Raw genomic sequence first — 20105 nt, forward strand, 5'->3', positions numbered from 1 at the left:
ACACTGTATGCAGCTTAATGGGAGACAAAGAAATCACCAGTGAAGATACACCACAGTGGACACTGCAAGCCTTATATGTGGCCAAACAGGCCAAATAAGCCAACAGGTGCAATAATGACACATCTATAAACTGCCCCCTACTTTGACTGCAGAAACACTCCATGGGAGAGAATACATCCCTGATACTGAAAACCTACAACAGGGGTAGTCATGAGCCCTAGGGGTGTAATGTCTGCTGCTGTCTAGCTAAAGGTATATACTATGCTCATCACACTATCCAGTAAGCATTTCTCTTAATGTTCATACCCATATACTAATGCTATTCTCACTTTTTCATTAGAGAACTTTCTCTTTCAGATGGCAGTGACCTTGGGATGACTCAGAAGGCATCATGGTGCTGAGAAGAAGTGACAGAGGAGTGCTCAGCACTGCAGCATCTCTATCACACTTTCCAAGGCTCAGGGTCCATTGAGGAAGAGGTGGCAGGAAGAATGTAAGAGCTAAAGGAAGGGTAGGACTCCTTACAACGTGCTCCTCCAGTCACAAAATGGCCTGGATATCCATGACCTCACAGCACCTGACACATTCCTACACAAGACCATCATAATAGGAGGAAAAGATTATGCCCTCAAGACTGATTGAGAGGGGAAGGAGATATGATGGAGAGTGGAGTTTCAAAGGGAAAAATGGGGGGAGGAAGGGAACTACCATTGGATATTGTTTACAATCATGGAAGTTGTTAATTATAAAAATAAAAAAATTTTAAATTTTTTTAAAAATAAATAATGATAATGAGAACACAGCATAGCAAAAATTTTGATATGATAAAGGCAGTCTGAGGAAAACTTACAGCTTTAAGTGCCTATACTAAAAAATTAGAAAAGTCACAAGTAAAGAACTTGATGCTTCACCTTAAGGCCTTGGAAAAAGAAGAACAAGGCAAACTAAAAATCAATAGATGGGAAAAATAATAAAGATTAGGGCAGAAATTAATGAACTAAAACCAAAAAAAAAAAAGTAACTAATGAAGCAAAGAGTTGGTTCAAAAGGATAAACAAAATTGATAAACTCTTCTTTGCAAATCGGACAAAAGAAAAAGAGCCAGGCATGATAGCACACACCTTTAATCCCAGCATTCAGGAGGAAGAGGCAGGAGGATCACCGTATGTTTGAGGCTACCCTGAGACTACATAGAGAATTACAGGTCAGCCTGGACTAGCGTGAAACCCTACCTCAAAAAAAAAAAAAAAAAAAAAGAGAGAGAGAGAGAGAGAGAGAGAGAGAAGAAACACAATAAAATTAGAGATGAAAAAGGTACCATTACAATATACCAAAAAACTTCAGAAAATCATAGGGACATACTTTAAGAACATACACTCCTCTAAGTTTGAAAATCTGAAAGAAATGGATGATTTCCTTGATTTACACTATCTACCAAAATAAAATGAAGATGACATAAACCATTTAAATAGACTTACAACAAGTACAGAGATCCAAGCAGTTATAAAAAATAATTCTCACCACAAAAAAGCCCAGGCCCAGAGGATTCATTGGTAAATTTTACCAAACCTTTATGGAAGATCCAACACCAAAGCTTCTCAAACTTTTCCATAAAATACAAAAGGTTTTATATTCATGGAAAATGTTAATAAAAATAAAAATTTAAAAAAAAATACAAAAGGAAGGAATTCAGCTGAACTCCTTCTATGAAGCCAGCATCACCCTGATATCAAAACCAGACAAAGACAGAACAACAACAACAAAAAATTACAAGCCAATCTCATGAACATAGATGCAAAAATTCTCAACAAAATATAGTCAAACAGAATACAAAACTATATCAAAAAGAACATTCACTCCAACCAAGTAGGTTTTAGCACAAAGATGCAGGGATGGTTCAACATATATAAAATGATAAATGTAGTACACTATATAAATGGACTGAAGGACAAAACTCACATGATCATTTCAATAGATGCAGAAAAGGCACTTGGCAAAATCCCTCCACAATAAAAGTTCTACAGAAACTGGGAATAGAAGTAACATATCTCAATATAATAAAGGCTATTAATGAAAAAATCTACAGCCAACATAATACTAAATGGGGAAAAACTTAAAGCTTTTCCACTAAACTCAGAAACAAAACACGAGTGTCCACTGTCCTTTTATTTAATATAGTACTAGAAGTCATGGGCTATAGCAATAAGACAAAAGACATTCATAAAAGGGATACAAATTGGAAAGGAGGAGATCAAATTACCATTATTTGCAGATGGTATGATTCTATACATAAAAAACCCTAAGGATTCTACCAGAAAACTGATGGAGCTGATAAACACTTTCAGCAACGTAGCAGGATGCAAAATACACGGAAATCAATAGCTTTCCTATATACTAACAACAAATCTGCTAAGAATGAAATCAGGGAATCACTCCCATTCACAAGTGCCTCAAAAAATGAATAAATAAATAAAGTACCCTGAAATAAACCTAACCAAGGAAGCGCAGGATCTTTAAAACACTCCAGCGAGAAATTGCAGAAGAATCTAAGAAATGGAAAGACATACCATGTTCTTGGATTGGAAGACCCAATACTATGAAAATATCAAGCTTACCAAAAGCAATCTACACATTTAATGCAATCCCCCTTAAAATACCAAAGGCATTCTTCAAGGAAATAGAAAAGGCAATCCTAAAATTCATTTGGAAGCACAAAAAACCTCAAATATCTAAAACAATTTTAAGGAACTAATGTAAGACTAGCAGTATCACCATAGCTGATTTTAAGCTATATTACAAAGCCACAGTAACAAAAACAGCATGGTACTGGCACAAAAAAAAAAAGGTATGTAGATCAATGGAACAGAATAGAGACCCAGATGTAAATCCAGGCAGCTACAGCCAACAAAAAAGCCAAAAGTATTCATTAGAGAAAAGAAAGCCTCTTTAACAAATGGTGCTGGGAAAATTGGATTGCTACATGATGAAGGAAGAAAATAGATCCTTGTCTCTCTCCATGCACAAGAGTCAAGTCCAAATGGACCAGGAACCTTAATATAAGACCTGAAACTCTGAAACTACTAGAGGAAAAAGCAGGGGAAACCCTTCAACATATTGGCATAAGCAATGACTTTCTGAATATAACCCCAGTTGCTCACAAAATAAAACCACTGATCAACCACTGGGAATTCATAAAATTACAAAGCCTTTATACAACAAAGGACAATGTGAACACAACAAAGAGGCAACCTACTGAATGGGAGAAAATCTTTGCCAGCTATTCACCCGACAGAGGATTAATATCCAGGATATAAAAAGAACTCAAAAACCTAATAATGAGAAATCAAACAACCCAATTAAATATGGGCTATGCAACTAAATACAGAGTTCTCAAAAGAAGAAATACAGATGGCATATAAACATCTAAAAAAAAATGTTTTACATCCTTAGCCACCAGGGAAATGCAAATTCAAACTACTTTGAGATTCCATCTCACTCCTTTCAGAATGGCTACCATCAAGAAAACAAATGACCATAAACGTTGGCAAGGATATGGAATAAGGGCAACCCTTCTACACTTTTGGTGGGAATGCAGTCTGGTCCAGCCACTGTGGAAATCAGTGTGGAGGTTCCTGAGACACCTAAAAACAGATTTACCATATGACTCAGTAGTATCACTCCTAGGCACATATCCCAAGGACTCATCGCACTACCTTGGAAATACTTACACCACCATGTTTACTGCCACTCTATTCACATTAGCCAGGAAATGTAACCAGCCTAGATGTCCCTTAACTGATGAATGAATAATGAAGATTACACAATGGAGTTCTTTTCGGCAGTACAGAAAAATGAAATTATGAAATTTTCAAGGAAATGGATCAATCTAGAAAGGATTATACTAAGCAAGTTAACCCAGGCCCAGAAAGCCAAATGTCACAGGTTCTCTCTCATATTTGGATCCTAGATACAAATGTTTAGATGTGTGTGTGAGTTGAAATAAACAATCAGTAGCAAAGGCCAGTAAGCTAGGAAAAGGCTATAAGGGAAGGAGAAGAGGAAAGGACTTAAGAAGATGGTATTGTATATATGTAAGTAGAACAACAGATTACTAGGAGTGGAATGAACTAAGCAAGGTCAGGGGAAGAGACTAAGTAAAAGAGGTGTGGGGTACGGTTAACCAAATTCAAAATATTGTGAATAAGCTACATAAAAACTTACTTTTTTACAGAATGGCACACCTAGAAGCCATAAACAGTAGAAATATTTTAGTGCCAGGGATGGGATGCTTTCCAGTAAGTTACTGGTCAGGGAGGACCCTGTTGCCCCCAAAACATCAACATTAAAGGAGACAGTTTTTTTCTTTTCAAATTTTTTTTTATTAACAACTTCCATGATTATAAAAAATATCCTATGGTAATGCCCTACCTCCCCCCACTTTCCCTTTTGAAACTCCACTCTCCATCATATCCTCTCCCCCTCTCAATCAGTCTCTTTTATTTTGATGTCATCATCTTTTCCTCCTATTATGATGGTCTTGTGTAGGTAGTGTCAGGCACTGTGAGGTCATGGATATCTAGGCCATTCTGTGTCTGGGGGAACCATGTTGTAAGGAGTCCTACCCTTCCTTTGGCTCTTCCATTCTTTCCGCCACCTCTTCCACAACAGACCCTGAGCCTTGGAAGTTGTGATAGAGATATTGCAGTGCTAAGCACTCCTGTCACTTCTTTCCAGCACCATGATGTCTTCTGAGTCATCCCAAGATCACTGCCATCTGAAAAGAGATTCTCTACCAAAAGTGAGAGTAGCATTAATATAAGGATATGAACACTTAGAGAAGTGCTTACTGGGCAGTTTGATAAGCACAGTATATACATTTAGCTGGACAGCAGCAGACAATATACACACAGGGCTCATGACTACCCGTTTTAAGTTTTCAGTATCAGTGATGTATTCCCTCCCATGGAGTGGGCCTCTAGTAAAATTAGGCAGTTGTTTCCACCATGACAGATGTGCCACTATTGTACCCATTGGCTCATTTGGCCTGCCTGGCCAATTAAAAGGCTTGCAGTGTCCACTGTTGAGTATCTTCACTGGTGATTTCTCTGTCTCCCATTGAACTGCGTGCAATATGGCTTCTTCCAGCTTTCTGTCAGCTGGTCTATATGGAGGAGGTTTGCAGCTCAGTTCCAGCAGGATTTCTCAGTGGCCTTGCAGCCCAAGTATGTGGAGTCTTCAGCAATAGGGTCTTACTATCTATTCCTGGTGGAAAACCAAGGGCATCAGCAATGGCCTATAATGCTTTGGGGACATCAGGGACCTCCCTGGCCAACAACTCACTGAAGGTATCCCCATCCCTGGCACTGAAAAATTTCTAGCAACACTCTATGGCTCCTGAGTATTCCATTGTCCAAAACAGTAGGTTTCCATATGATTTATTTATATCTTAGATTTGAATTACCCCTCCCTCCACCTTACTTTTACTAAATCCCTTCCCCTGACCTCACTTTGGGCCTTTTCACCCCCATTAATCTATTCTTCTACTTACATATATATAATACCATCCTATTAAGTTACCCCCTCCCTTCCTTTCTCTTCCCTTTATATCTCTTTTCTAGCTTACTGGCCTTTTCTACTGAATTTCTTCCTACTCACACAGAAGTCTAATCATCTGTAGCTAGGATCCACATATGAGAGAGAACATTCCATGCTTGGCTGTCTGGGCCTGGGTTACCTCACTTAGTATACTTTCCAGATCCACTCGTCACTTGAGGGACATGTAGGCTGGTTCCATTTCCCAACTATTATGAATTGAATGCCAATAAACATGATTGAGCAAGTATCTCTAAGGTAATAGGATAAGTCATTAGGATATATGCCTAGGAGTGCTATAGCTGGGTCATATGGTAGATCAATTTTTAGCTGTCTTAGGAGCCTCCACACTGATTTCCACAATGGCTGGACCAGATTGCATTCCCACCAACAGGGTAGAAGGGTTCCTCTTTTTCCACATCCTCACCAGCATTTATGGTCATTTGTTTTCATGATGGTAGCCAATCTGACAGGAGTGAGATAGAATCTCAATGTAGTTTTAATCTGCATTTCCCTGATGACTAGGGATGTAGAACATTTTTCCAGATGCTTATATGCCATCTGTATTTCTTCTTTTGAGAACTCTCTATTATATAGTTCCAAAGCCCATTTTTTAATTGGCTTATTTGAGTTCTTATTATTTAACTTTTTGAGTTCTTTGCATATCCTAGATATTAATAACTCTATCAGATGTATAGCTGGCAGAGATTTTTTTTTCCCATTCTGTAGGTTGCCTCTTTGCTTTGCTCACAGTGTCCTTTGCCATAGAAAATCTTTGTGATTTCATGAGGTCCCAATGGTTAATCTGTGGTTTTATTGCCTGAGCAATTGGAGTTATATTCAGAAAGTCTTTGCCAAGACCAATATGCTGAAGGGTTTCCCCTACTTTTTCCTCTAGCAGTTTCAGAGTCTGATGTTAAGGTCTTTAATCCATTTGGACTTAATTCTTGTGCATGGAGAGAGAGAAGAATCTATTTTCATCCTTCTACAGATACATATCCTGTTTTACCAGCACCATTTGCTGAAGAGCTGTCTTTTCTCCAGTAAGTATTTTTGGCATTTTTATCGAGTATCAGGTGGCTATAGCTACCCAGACTTACATCTATCTGGGTCCTCTATTCTGTTCCATTGATCTACATGTCTGCTTTTGTGCCAGTACCATGCTGTTTTTGTTACTGTGGCTCTGTAGTAGAGGTTAAAATCATGTATGGTGATACCACCAGCCTTATTTTTGTTGTTCAGTATTATTTTAGATATTTGAAATTTTTTTGTGCTTCCAAATGAATTTTTGCATTGCTTTTTCTATTTCTGTGAAGAATGCCTTTGGAATTTTGATGGGGATTGCATTAAATGTGGAAATTGTTTTTGGTAAGATTGCCATTTTCACAATATTGATTCTTCAATCCAGGAACAGGGAATGTTTTTCCATTTCCTAGTGTCTTCTGCAACTTCTTGCTTGAGTGTTTTAAAGTTTTCATTGTTGAGATCCTTCACTTAAAGGAAACATTTTTATTTAAAAATGTTATTAACAGGGCTGGATAGATGTCTTAGCAGTTAACCTCTTGCCTGTGAAGCCTAAGGACCCCGGTTCAAGGCTCGATTCCCCAGGACCCATGTTACCCAGATGCACAAGGGGGCACACGCATCTGGAGCTCGTTTGCAGTGGCTGGAGGCCCTGGCGCTTCCATTCTCTCTCTCTCTCTTTCTGCCTGTCACTCTCAAATAAATAAATAAAAATAAACAAAAATAAAATTTTTAAGTATTTTTAACATTTTTAAGCTGTAACAAAGTTTTATTCCTGTGGATGACCTAGGCTAGTGTCCATTAGTTTGTTTTTAAGAAAAAGCACACACAGGCACTAAGCACTACCCACTAGTACTGACACACACCTAGGACACACCTCCTCACTCAAGTACCTTCATCTCTCCTTTCCCACGGGACACAGCCTTATACAGTATCCAAGGGAATGGGCAAAGCCTAGACAATCCTAATTTCTCTTAAATAAACTCTGCATCTTTTATCTGTATGTCAGAAAACTCCCCACCAAGAGCAGCTTGTGGGGGGGGAAAGGTTTATTTTGGCTTATTCAAGGGGAAGCTCCATGATGGCAGGGGGAAATGATGACATGAGCAGAATGGACATCACCTCCTGGCTAACCTCAGGTGGCCAACAGCAACAAGACTTCACAAGCACGTGCAGGCACCTGCATCCACACAAATGCAAACACACACACACACACACACACACACACACACACACACAGAGAGAGAGAGAGAGAGAGAGAGAGAGAGAGAGGGAGAGATATTGATTTTAGGTGATGGGATTCTGACTGTTTTCCAAAGGTAATAGGGCAGCAGGGCTTTCTGAAGGCTTATGGCCACAAAAATCCTATGACTGTTTACCACACACAGGGAAGAGACTGAGTGAAAAGAACTGCGAGCACCAGAAAGCAAACTGGTTGGTTCTAAAGCCATGCAGACAGTGGCTGCAAGACCCTGGGGTGGGGCCCTAGGCAGGAGTGCCAAGACAGCAGGTGGGAAAAGTGAAGGAGAATCAGGATGAGCAGCAGATACTGCCAGCAGAATAGCCTGCAAGCCCACCCCTGGTCTGCCACCTGTTTTGTACAGCCAAGAAGCTAACAGGCTTGTACACATGTAAATATTTAAATATTTTGGTGGGAAAGGGTTTAGAGGTAGGGTGTCACTATAGTCCAGGCTGACTTGGAATTTGTTATGGAGTCTCAGGGTAGCCTCCAACTCAGTGATCCTCCTACCTCTACCTCCCAAATGCTGGGCTTAAAGGTGTGTGCCATCATATCCAGCATTTTGTCTAAGCCAGCTTGTACAGTATAAGCTACCTACTTCTAAAGCAACATCAAAAGGACAAAAAAAAAAAAAAAGAAGTATGTTCAGGCCAGTCTAATCTCTGACCTGTCCCTCCTACTTCCAAGCAACCTGAATGAATGATCACTGGAAGCAACAGAAAGTAGTTCTCCCAAGTTTAATCAACATCAACTGAGTTTTCCAACAAGACAGAAAGACCGCAGTGAATGGGCCAATCTAACATTTTAGAGAATAGCACTAGCCATTCAAACATTATGCTGAATTTATGCATTATATAGACTATGTTCTTTAGTCTAATTTATATACTGGAGATGTGTGTGGCAAAGACTCAGTCCATCTTTTTATACTATAAATCTCATCTGCCTGCCTCCCCCTGTGTAGTGCAACAAATACGTTGTTTTTTAATACATATGTACAAGTTATTATTTGCAAGCAGAGAGAAAGAATCAGAATGGATATCCTGGACTTCTTGCTGCTGCAAATGACCTCCAGATACAAGCACCATTTTGTCCATCTGGCTTTACGTGAGTGCTGAGGAACTGAACCTGAGCCAACAGGCTTTGCAAGCAAGTGCCATGGAGCCATCACCCCAGCCGCAAACACACTTTAACAAGATATTTCCCTAGGAAGATATACATACAGTTGGTGTTTTGTACCCCCCTCAGTGTATTATTTTAAATTCTACTAATTGAAAAAATTGCTATAAGTTATAGCCTTACCACAGTCTGAGAAAACTGTGCAAACAAGCCCACAGATATAATTGTACTTCACAGAGAAAGCTGAGTGAACTGTCGTCACTACTAATACCCTTAAGCCCTTTAAAATATCATTAAAAACAAATGAGCTTCATTCTTAGCTGATCTTACCTCTTTCTACCTTATATAGTTAGACTAGTATCAGATACCCAATAAACCTGAAAATATCAGGCCTAAGTTTTTCTTCTTTGGGGGGGGGGGGTTGAGGTAGGGTCTCACTCTAGCTCAGGATGACCTGGAATTCACTATGTAGTCTCCGGGTGGCCTCAAACCCACAGTTATCCTCTTACCTCTGCCTCCCAAGTGCTGGTATTAAAGGTGTGTGTCACCACATCCAGTTTTTTGTTTGTTTAATATATACAGGCAGCCTCTTCACAGTTCTGGTTTACTCCCCTACCAATGCCCTCCACAGATCAAACAGTATGTGCCTGGCACTATTCCAGAATCTTTAGGTGTGGTCATTCAATCCTAAAGTGAGGCACAGTCTTTACCCCACTCCATTCTGTGGATAAGGGAACAGGCATAATTTGTTCATATCCTCACAGCAAGGACCAAAGCAAACAGTCAGAGTCCAGAGCTTCCCAAAACAGGCTATCAAAACCAAGAAAAGAAACAAAGCTAAAATGTAGGAAGTATGTCTACTTTCAACCCAGAGGTGTAATAAACTGACCTAAGTCAAGTCTCCCTCAGCTGGGTTCAAATCACTATTGTCTCCTATGTAACAGTTCCTCTTTCTTAACTGGTTCTCTAAGTAAAGGTTCCTCACTGGATTTTCATTCTGAAAAAACCTCAAGTAATCATCAGACAGCAGCTTCTTCTCCTACCCCACCCCCTACATATATACTGCCAACCTTTGCATGCAGTATTTGAAGTGGACCTCTCTGTCACAGTCCTGACTCTCCTGTCCCTGTCCCTGTCCCAGTCCTCAATCCCTACGTACAGTATCTGAAGTTGCCCCTTTCCACCACAGACCTGAACTCCAGCTTCATTCCACTTACATTACATAACCCTTGTCAATGCCTTGCCATTTGCTGCATGCCACACTGTGTACTCACAGTGACTTCAAGCTGTGAAGGTGTTTAAGACAGGCTGCCTCTCCACTAAATGCTCACTTTCCATAATTCTTCTACTCCTCATTGAGCAAAGACAAACCTTAGTACTGCACTCTCTGAGAAAGTGCCTTCCTGTAGCACCCTCTCCCCTACACCATGTCTATCTCTTAGGTTTCTTGTAGTCTTTGGCTGACTCGAAAACTAGTTAGATAAATTTTCAGAGAACCTGATAAATAAAAAGCAAATTAAAGTGAGTTTTGCTGCACTGTAAGGAAAGCAGATTTGGACTTCATGAACATGCACTCTCACTATAAACCTTCCCTGTTTCCTGGTGGTCTTGTAGGAAGTTGGTAAATGGTAGGGAAGTAAAGCATTTTCGGGGCTAGTCAGTAGAAGCTGACCCTTTATAGAACTCTCAGAGCTTTGCCATTCTTCCATTTGCTAATGATGTTATTTGAGCTCAAATGCATTCTCATCTTCCCTAAGCATCCACTGGACAGAAGCCAATCACCTACCCAGCCCTGTTCTGCTTACAAATCTGGCCCCAGCCTGCCTTACCTCCTCCTGCTATCTCCCCAAGGAGTCCTGCTTTGAATCACAGTGGCTGCTTCCATGTCTGTTGCCCATATAATGTCCATACCCACCTTTGCTTCTGCCTTCAGTCATGCCAGATGATTTCCAAGAGTTCTAGCCTACCTCAAAACAAAGAACTCCCACATATTCTTCAGGGGCCACTCAAATGAAGACTCTTAAAACTGCACTGGATGCCAGGTGTGGTGGTTGTGCCCTAAGGAGTAGCTAGTCAGAGGCTGAAGCAGAATTCCTAAGGCCAGGAACAAGATCCTAGTTATTTTTTGAAAACATCTGACAAAAGCTCCAAGCAGGGTCTAGATCTTGAGAGGCTCTATCCTCTTCCCTCTCTCTACTAGATACATCATTCTCCACCCTACTACAGCATCGCTCACCCTGTTCTAGCTCCACGTGGCAGTTCACCTGCATATAAACTATGTCTTAACCACCTGCCAGATTCTTAGATACCAAGAGATTCTGTGTATAGAAAGAACGAGTTATTCTGCAATATGTGTGAGAAGCTACTCCTTAGGTTAAAGGAGTATCCTGAGGTTCTGAGGAAGCATCTGAGGTTACTGTGAGACTACTTCTATGCAGCAGCAAAGCCAGGCCGATGGTTCTTTCACTAGACTGCAGGCTGGATGAGGGCAGGGATCTTGTTTCCTCTGCTTATTTACTCCTGTGATACAAAAGCCCAGTCTGTGCTTACTGAGCGAATAAATGAACAAAAACATGTCAAGTGAATATTAATGTTAAGGAAACTAGTTACACAGATTAAAAATATCCCAACAAACACCAACTGTCTTTCTAGCTGGAGTATACCTTAAAGAATTTTCAAAGTATTTTCCTGCAAGACATGTTGGCTCACACCTGTAATTTCAGCACTGAGGACACTGAGGCAGGAGAAATGTACAAGTTTGAGGCCAGCCTGAACCATGTAGTGCGTTCCAGACTCACCTGAAATACAATGAGATCCCACCCCATTTTTTTTTCTTTTTTGCCACTAAAGCCATCTCAGAACACTGAGGAATGGCATGTGCCCATACTAGCTGCAAAGAACCAAATGTCACAAAGCCTCAGAAGTGGAAGCACCAGACATGAGCTTAATGTTTATGCTTTCTTATCAACTCAAACTACCAAAAGGCAGGTGCCCTTAAGAGGAATTAGTTTCCTGTCCTGAAACTACGCCATTTCTACACTGCAGCTGTTTCAAGCCCCATGCTACCAGGTTTTTGAGACAGGAAACTTTGTGGCACACCTCGCTGAGAAACACAGAGCAGAGAGGAAGCAACCAGCAAAAAGACAACATGGCTTAGAGATTAGCATGAGTCAGTTTCTCTCCTGACTTCTATAATATAATTTAATGCTGCATTACATTCTACTAAGAGACAGGCTCTCACTATGTTGCCCAGACTGGGCTCAGGTGATCCTATCACAGGACTACAGGTATGCCCCACCAGCCTACATTGTAATTATTTTAAAAAGAAAAAAAGGGGGGCAAAATAAACAAGTACACCTTCTTCAGTCACCAACTGTCCTCTTCCACTGTTACTCTTCTCCCAATTTTAACCATACTAACCTGGTAAGAACATGACTGTCCCTAACTGGGAAAGAGAAGACAGTTTGGATGATTTTTTTTCACCTACTTACTACTTGTCTGTATTTTCCTATTTTTTCTAAAGTAAGACCCCCCCCAATGTCATAATGAGAATAGTAGTATTATATTTGGGGGAAAAAAACAAGACATAAAAGGTTCTAGAGCTAGATAGATAGCTCAATGGTTTAGGCACTTGCTTGCAAAATCTAAAGGCCTGGGTTCGATTCCCCAGTGGGGAATTCACAGGATTCACCGTGATGCATGCATCTGGAATTCATTTGCCTTGGCAAGAGGTCCTGGTGAGCTCCCCCACCCTCCTAGCAAATAAATTAATATTTTTGAAAAGGGGGGCTGCAGAGATTGCTCAGTGGTTACAGTATTGACTTGCAATGCCTAACTCAGGTTCAATTCCCCAGTACCCACATAAAGCCAGATGCACAGTGGTGCATACATCTAGAGCTCACCTGTGTGGGGGGGGGGGGTGGAGGAGAGCTCCCCCCTCTCCCTCCCTCTCCCCCCCTTGCAAATAATTAATTAAATATATTTTAAAAGGGCTGGAGAGATGGCTAAGCAGTTAATGTGCTTGCCTGTGAAGCCCAAGGACCCATGTTCATCTCTCCAGGTCCCACGTAAGCCAGACGCACAAGGTGACACAAGCACAAGGTGACACAATCACAAAAGGTGGTGCACACATCTGGAGTTCGATTGCAGTGGTTGGAGGCCCTGGCATGCCAGTTCGTGTTCCCTCCATCCCTCCCCTCCCTTCCTCTCCCCCCTCTCTCCCCCCTCTCTCCCCCCTCCCTCTCCCTCCCCCCCGTCACACACACACACACACACAAATACATATATATATATATATGTATATATATATATATGTGCATATGTATGTGTATATGCATGTGTATATGTATATGTGTGTGTGTGAAAAAAAAAAAAATATATATATAAAGATTCTAGCCCAGTGTGCTTGCTGTGTCACTCCTGTAATTCCAGCACTTGACAGGCTGAGGAATGAGTATCAAGAGTTTAAGGGCTGGGGCTGGAGAGGTGGCTTAGCGGTTAAGCGCTTGCCTGTGAAGCCTAAGGACCCTGGTTCGAGGCTTGATTCCCCAGGACCCACGTTAGCCAGATGCACAGGAAGGCTCACGTGTCTTTCTCTCTCTCTGCCTCTTTCTCTCTGTCATTCTTAAATAAATAAAAATTTAAAAAAATTTAAAAAAAAAAGAGTTTAAGGGCTGGAGAGATGGCTCAGCAGTTAAAGTCCTTGCTCACAAAAGTGATGACCCAAGTTCGATTCTCCAGGACCTACATAAACCCAGATGCACAAAATGGTGCATGCATCTGGAGTTCCTTTGCAGCAGCTGTAGGCCCTGGCATGCCCATTCTCCTGCCCATCTCTCTTCTCTATCTTTCTCTCTCTGCTTGCAAATAAATAAATTTTTAAAAAAGAAAGAGTTCAAGGCCAGCCTGGACTGCATGAAATCTGGCTCAGCCAACCAAACAAACAAGGAACAATAAGAAAATGAAACACAATAGGCAACCCCCTTACTCTACAAATAAAAAAAAAATCAGTAATATCAAACCAGCCACCTGTATAAGCTTCCAGACACAGACTGGGCCTCCGCCTCCCTAAGTACCTTACATCTGAATTCTAAATTTATCAAAGGTGTCTTCACCATAGCCATGATTTACATGGCATTTTAGTAGCCATGTATTCCGTGTGTATTGTTGGCCTGATTTTCCTCCCAACTTTACAGAGCAGCCAAAGTGAATATTTTATTTCCATTTTGAGGGAAGAGGCTGGGGTGCTGCTACAGAACATGAGAAAGGGTGCTGGGGTAGAGGGATCAGATAACTGGCCATGACACAATCCCAGATTTTTTTTTTTTTGTTTCTCACCTTATATACCAAACATAACCTCTCAACATGAGCTCTGACATTTTCAGCCAGATCACATCTTGTTTGGGGGGGGGGGGGCAGCAGTGTCCTATGCACTGCTGGAAACTTAGCAGCACCCCTGGTCTTTACTCACTAGATGCCAAGAATACACCCATCCCCACCAAGCCCCCAGGTGTAACTACCAAACCTCCCTAGAAGTAGCAAATGTCTCCTCAGGTACAAAGGTTCACCAAGCTGATAACCACTAGTCTAAGAGCAAGTTCTTCTAGGCATAACTACTCTACAGCAAGGCTCTGTGTCCCACTAACCAAGATCCAACAGAGCATACCACAAACTGCTGTGTTGGCTAAACCCGCTACTTAACACATTCCACCTCCACTTGAAAAAAAATTCTAAATATGAAATTATGAAAAATATTATTGCACAAATATGCAAACCAGAAACAATAAATCTAACATATTATCTCATTAGAACATTCACATAGACACATGCACACAGAATGTACATGCATTCAGAGGAGGAAAAAAGGAAAATACAAGAGAAATCACTCTTGGAACACACAAATTCTGATCTCTGCTAGAAAATTCTATTAATAATAACTATTACTTAGCTTACACTGTATAAAAATAGGCTTAAATCTTTAACACATGTCCTAAAGAGCTGTTTCATTTGGGTTTCTGCCCAATACATGTGTGTGGGTCACTTCAAGGGATGCAGAAGCAGCAGACTGATACTTCCAAATATCTGTCACTAGGGTCAGTAATCTGCTGCTGGGACCTCTAGTGTATGTAAAGTCAAAACCTAAGCCAGCAGACCTCACGACTGACTTTGTCTTTAGAACTACTACTGTTTGCAAAGTTAAAGCTCTTTCAATTGGCAGATCTCACAATTTTCTCTCAAAGCCACAGATTATGTTTCCTCATCCAATTTAAGCTAAGGGCATTCATTCCTGCAAAGCAACCCTAGCCTCAAAGTTCCATATTTTCACAAGCTTTTTAACTAGTATTTGAGTTGAAAAAGTTTTACAGCCTAACTCCTCTTAAGACCTTAAATGTGGAGAAAAAATATATATTTTGCCAACATCTAATTTATTTCCTTTCTATCTTCATTCCCCAATGGTGGTAAATAATTAGCATGAAATGGGAGAAACAATGTCCACTGGCTGTATTCAAAGTTGAGTGTAACACCAAAATCCTAGTACTAAAACGACAGCAATATAAAGAAACTGAGGTAAGAAACAGTAAAAGTTCCTTGCTAACATAATATATAGAATTAAGACGGGGTTATGGTCGTTCCTACTCAGAAATGTCCATAGTCACTCTGGTATGATGTACGTGGATCTTTAAATGTGATCTGGATCTATACAGGGAGCCCTTTTCTTTACAATACAAAGCTTATCTAGGAGAATCCAGTAGCCTGGTGGGCTTCATTAAACTTCACCACAAAGTATGAAATAGCACATTAATCCTTCAATTAAAATTATCCCCTAGTCTTGGAAAACACCAGTCACCAAAAGCAAAAATGAAAAGTGGAAGATAACACAAAATAAGGTTTTGCAAGGAAGGAACAAAGATTTAATCCATACAAAATGCTCATCTCTATGCATGTCCACACAATTTAAATTATTTTCTTTAAAGAAAAGAAGAGGGAGCCAACACCCAAAGACGAGACAATCACTTCTAATTGTGTTGTTATACTCATTTAACAACGGAAGGATTTTATGTCCTCCTGCCTGAACAAGGTCAGGACAATTTTACATCACTGTAAACACCTGCCTCTGATCGGAAAAACACTACACATGACAAGGGAGGAATATTAATAGCATGGATACAAATGTACCCAACCAGGGGCTGAAGACAAGTTATAGCCACGTACTAAGTAAGGCTATCAGTGAGGACAGGGACCGTCCCCAAGAAAACATAGATAACCATGGCGAATATATGTACAAAAGCGGGGTACACACACCCAGGCAGCTAGTAATGACCACGACAGAGAAGTTCCTTGGGAAAAGCACCACCGAGTGGCCTTGCACCGGGGCTTCCGAGGGGCGCACTTCCCTGAGGCCCGGCTGGCGGCCAGAGGGCGACCGCGCCGGCGGGCTGCACGCGGAACCGCACTGGTCTCGGCTCGGGTTAAGCAGGGCCTCTGCCCTAAGCGCGGTGGTAATTCCCGGGACAGTTTGCTCACGGGTTCCTTTTCCAGGCCGTCTTCTCCAGGGTCGTCCACCTTTTCAGGCCGGCTGGGGCCAGTGTCTTGACAGCCCCGAGAGCAGCGTTTCCGGGTTCCCAGGCGCGCCCCACGCAGCCCGGAATCCCACAACTTCCCGGCCGCGACCCTCACCGACGTCTGCGCCCAGAAAGTCCCTCCAGCCGCCAGGCAGCCGGCCGAGGCTGCGGCGCGACGCTGCGGGGCGCGACCGGCGGCCGACAAACCGGATGTCAGACGGCGCTGCGGGCTTGTTTATGACAACTCGCAGCCGGCTCGGCCTCCCCGCCGCCCGGCCCGCCTCGCACCCTCCCGCTGCCGCTCCGCTCGCCGCGCCCGCAGGCCAGGAAACGCCGCCCGCCGCCCGCCCGGGCCCGGGCCCAGGCCCGGCGCCGCTCCAGAGCAGCCCGAGAGCGCGGCGCGCTAGGCCGCCCGGGGCTTCGCCACCCCGCCGTGACACTCACCACTTCCGCGTGCGCTGGGCCGCGGCTCCGGAGCTCAGCCCCGGCCCGAGTCGGACGGCAGGCTCGCCGGGTGGCCACCCGCGCAGGCCCGGCGGGGAGCACCCGCGGCTGAGCGGAAGGCTCAGGGAAGGCGACTAGAGCTGGGCACAGGACCGCGGCTGCTGCGCTCGCGTCTACTCCACCAGGCGCGGCCTGCGCTCCGGACGCTTGCCCGGCCCGGCCCCGCCCCCCTCCCGCGGCCCCGCCCCGCCCCACCCTCCCCTCCCCTCCCCTCCCCTCCCCACCCTCCCCTCCCCTCCCCTCCCCTCCCCCGGCCCCGCCCGCCCTCCCCGCGGAAGGTCACGCCCCCGGAGCCTCGCTCCACAGCCCGGCGCGGCGGCTTCCTCCACGTCAGAACCGGGTATCCTGGCCTGAGACCCGAGCCTCTGCCCTCTCGCCCCCCTCGGCCTCGCGCTCCCACGCCCGCCCGCCCGCCCGCCAGCATCAGGAGCTTACTGGCTCCTAGCGCATCTTCTAGAAGACCTGGTGTAGCAGACGATGTGAGCCTGCTCGATAATAAAGGCGTCAGAATTTGTTAATAGGAGTGACTCTCTCCAAGCATCTCCCACATGGTTATGTACCTTAATGCATTTTTCATTTTTCACAGTCCACTGTGCACACCTCAGTCCCTTTCCCAACTGTCCAAGCGATAAGGAGGCTTGACAATAGCAAACCAGAAATCAAACCTCTGGATTTGTCGTCATCTACCTTAGTCCCTACTTAAAGAGCTATTTAAGTAAGGGTACAAGACAACCTATGTAATAAGAACCCACATCTGCTGAAACCTGACTTGTAACCAGTGCTTTTCCTTTTTATTAAAAACTGCCCTTCACAATACTTTAGCAAAGTATGGTGGTTTCAGGTGTTCCTAAGGCTAGATTCCCAGTTGATGGTTTAGAATTAATGGGTCCTGGAGGTGGTGTATTGTTGAAGCCGGCTTATCGGTATTATGGCCAGTTTCCCCTTTGTTTGGCACACTGTCCTGTTGCTGTTGTCCACCTGGTGTTAGCCAGGAGGTGATGTCCACCCCCTGCTCATGCCATCATTTCCCCCCTGTCATCATGGAGCTTCCTTTCAAGTCTGTAAGCAAGAACAGACATTTCTTCCTATTGGCTGCACTTGGTTGGGTGATTTCTGCCAGCAATGCAAATCTGACTGCAACAGTAAAGTCGATACCAGAGTAAGGTTTCTGCTAGACACCTGACTGTGTGGCTTTGGCCTTTTGGAGCTGATTTTCAAGAGGAATGTGTAAGGATTTGAAACCTTGACCTAAGTGCTTGACCTTCACCTTGCAGTGCTGTAAGTACACCTTGATGGACTATTCTAGTCAGAGTTAAAAGACCTGAATGCACTAAGAACTGTGGACTGTGAGGTTTGGCTTCTGAGAGTGAGAAAGATCTTTGCCTGGATTGGGCTAGAAGCACTTTGTGTGAGAAGCTTGCTGTTATGCCCATGTCCTGAGAACTTGTGCAGGGTTGCAAGTGCATAGAAACACACTGGTGTGTGCAAAGGGATATAGCATAGGAAAAAAAAAATGAATAGCTTATGAACTGCAAAATTCCTTGCTTGGAGAGGGCAATTCTATGCATTATATGATGTTTAGCCATATCTCTGGTCTCTACCTATCAGTTACAAGCACCCCCTCACTATAACTCTACCTTTTCCCCACTCCTGTTCTAGAGGTGACAATCAAAAGTATCTTCAGGGCTGGAGAGATGGCTTAGCAGTTAAGGCACTTGCCTGTAAAGCCAAAGAACCTCAGTTTGATTCCCCAGGACCCATGTTTTCCAGATGCACAAGGGGGCACATGCGTCTGGAATTTGTTTACAGCACTGGAGGCCCTGGTGCAAATATTCTCTCTACCTGCCTATTTCTGTATCTCTCTCTCTCTCTCTCTCTCTCTCAAATAAATAAATAAAAATAAAAACAAGCCAGGCGTGGTGGCGAACGCCTTTAATCCCAGCACTCGGGAGGCAGAGGTAGGAGGATTGCCATGAGTTCAAGGCCACCCTGATGACAGAGTTAATTCCAGGTCAGCCTGGGCCAGAGTGAGACCCTACCTCGAAAAAAACAAAAAATAAATAAATAAAAATAAAAACAAATAAAATAAAAGTATCTTCAGGGGTGGGAGGGATGGCTTAGCGGTTAAGGCGTTTGCCTGCAAAGCCAAAGGACCCAGGTTTGATTCCCCAGGACCCACATAAGCCAGATGCACAAGGTGGCACGTGTGTCTGGAGTTTGTTTGCAGTGGCTAAAGGCCCTGGCACACCCATTCTTTTTGTCTCACTCTCTCAAATAAATAAATAAATAAAACTTTAATTTTTTAAAGTATTTTCAGAAAATGCCAAATTTAGCTGGGCATGGTGGCGCATGCCTTTAATCCCTGCACTCAGGAGGCAGAGGTATGAGGATCACGGTGAGTTCAAGGCCAGCCTGAGAATATATAGTAAGCCTGGACTAGAGTGAGACCCTACCTTGAAAAACAAAACAAAAAAAAAAAATGTTGCCAAAATTTCCCTGTAGGGTAAAGTTGCCCCCTACCACAACTTAGAACCACTTATCTAGAGATAATGTGGAAGGCAGATGGAAGGGTACCATGGGGCCAAAAACGGCACGTGATGAGAGCTTGTCTAAGAAAGAGTCCTACAGACACAGCAGAAAGCCTGGGGAGATCAGACATGGTGCTGAGACAGATGATGCAGACAGAGGACATTCACATGGCTCTCAAATTTTCTAACTTGACTGACAAATTGACCCCAGCAAGTAAACTGGACAAGGAATTCAGTGTTGTGTCTGAAAATATGGAAGTTTTTAAAAGTCACTCTGTAGCTAGTATATAAGATACCAAATGGACAGAGTAGAAAAACCACGGAATACAAATATTTTCTTCCAACATTTTATGCATAACATACATGTAAATCTTATAGAACCAAATATAAGGAAGTAAAAGGCTTTGATTAGGAAATTATCTAAAATAATCATCATCGTCTAGCCAACAATTATTCACACATAATTTCATCAAAAGATCATTTTCTCAATCAGTCTATTTCTCTGACAATACTACTACCTAGATAACAATGGAAAACATA

At 42.9% G+C, this 20105-nt stretch overlaps 1 protein-coding gene across 1 annotated transcript in view; it reads right to left on the minus strand.

Moving 5' to 3' along the window:
* Jak1 (Janus kinase 1) overlaps window positions 1-17060 on the minus strand; it is a 148118-nt gene extending 131058 nt beyond the window's left edge. The window contains exon 1 of the mRNA XM_045150128.1: window positions 16978-17060. The gene's annotated coding sequence lies outside the window, so the exon portion shown is untranslated. The remainder of the gene's footprint in view (window positions 1-16977) is intronic.
* Window positions 17061-20105: the final 3045 nt, after the last annotated feature.

Source organism: Jaculus jaculus, chromosome 5 (assembly GCF_020740685.1).
Source record: "Jaculus jaculus isolate mJacJac1 chromosome 5, mJacJac1.mat.Y.cur, whole genome shotgun sequence".
NCBI lineage: Eukaryota > Metazoa > Chordata > Mammalia > Rodentia > Dipodidae > Jaculus > Jaculus jaculus.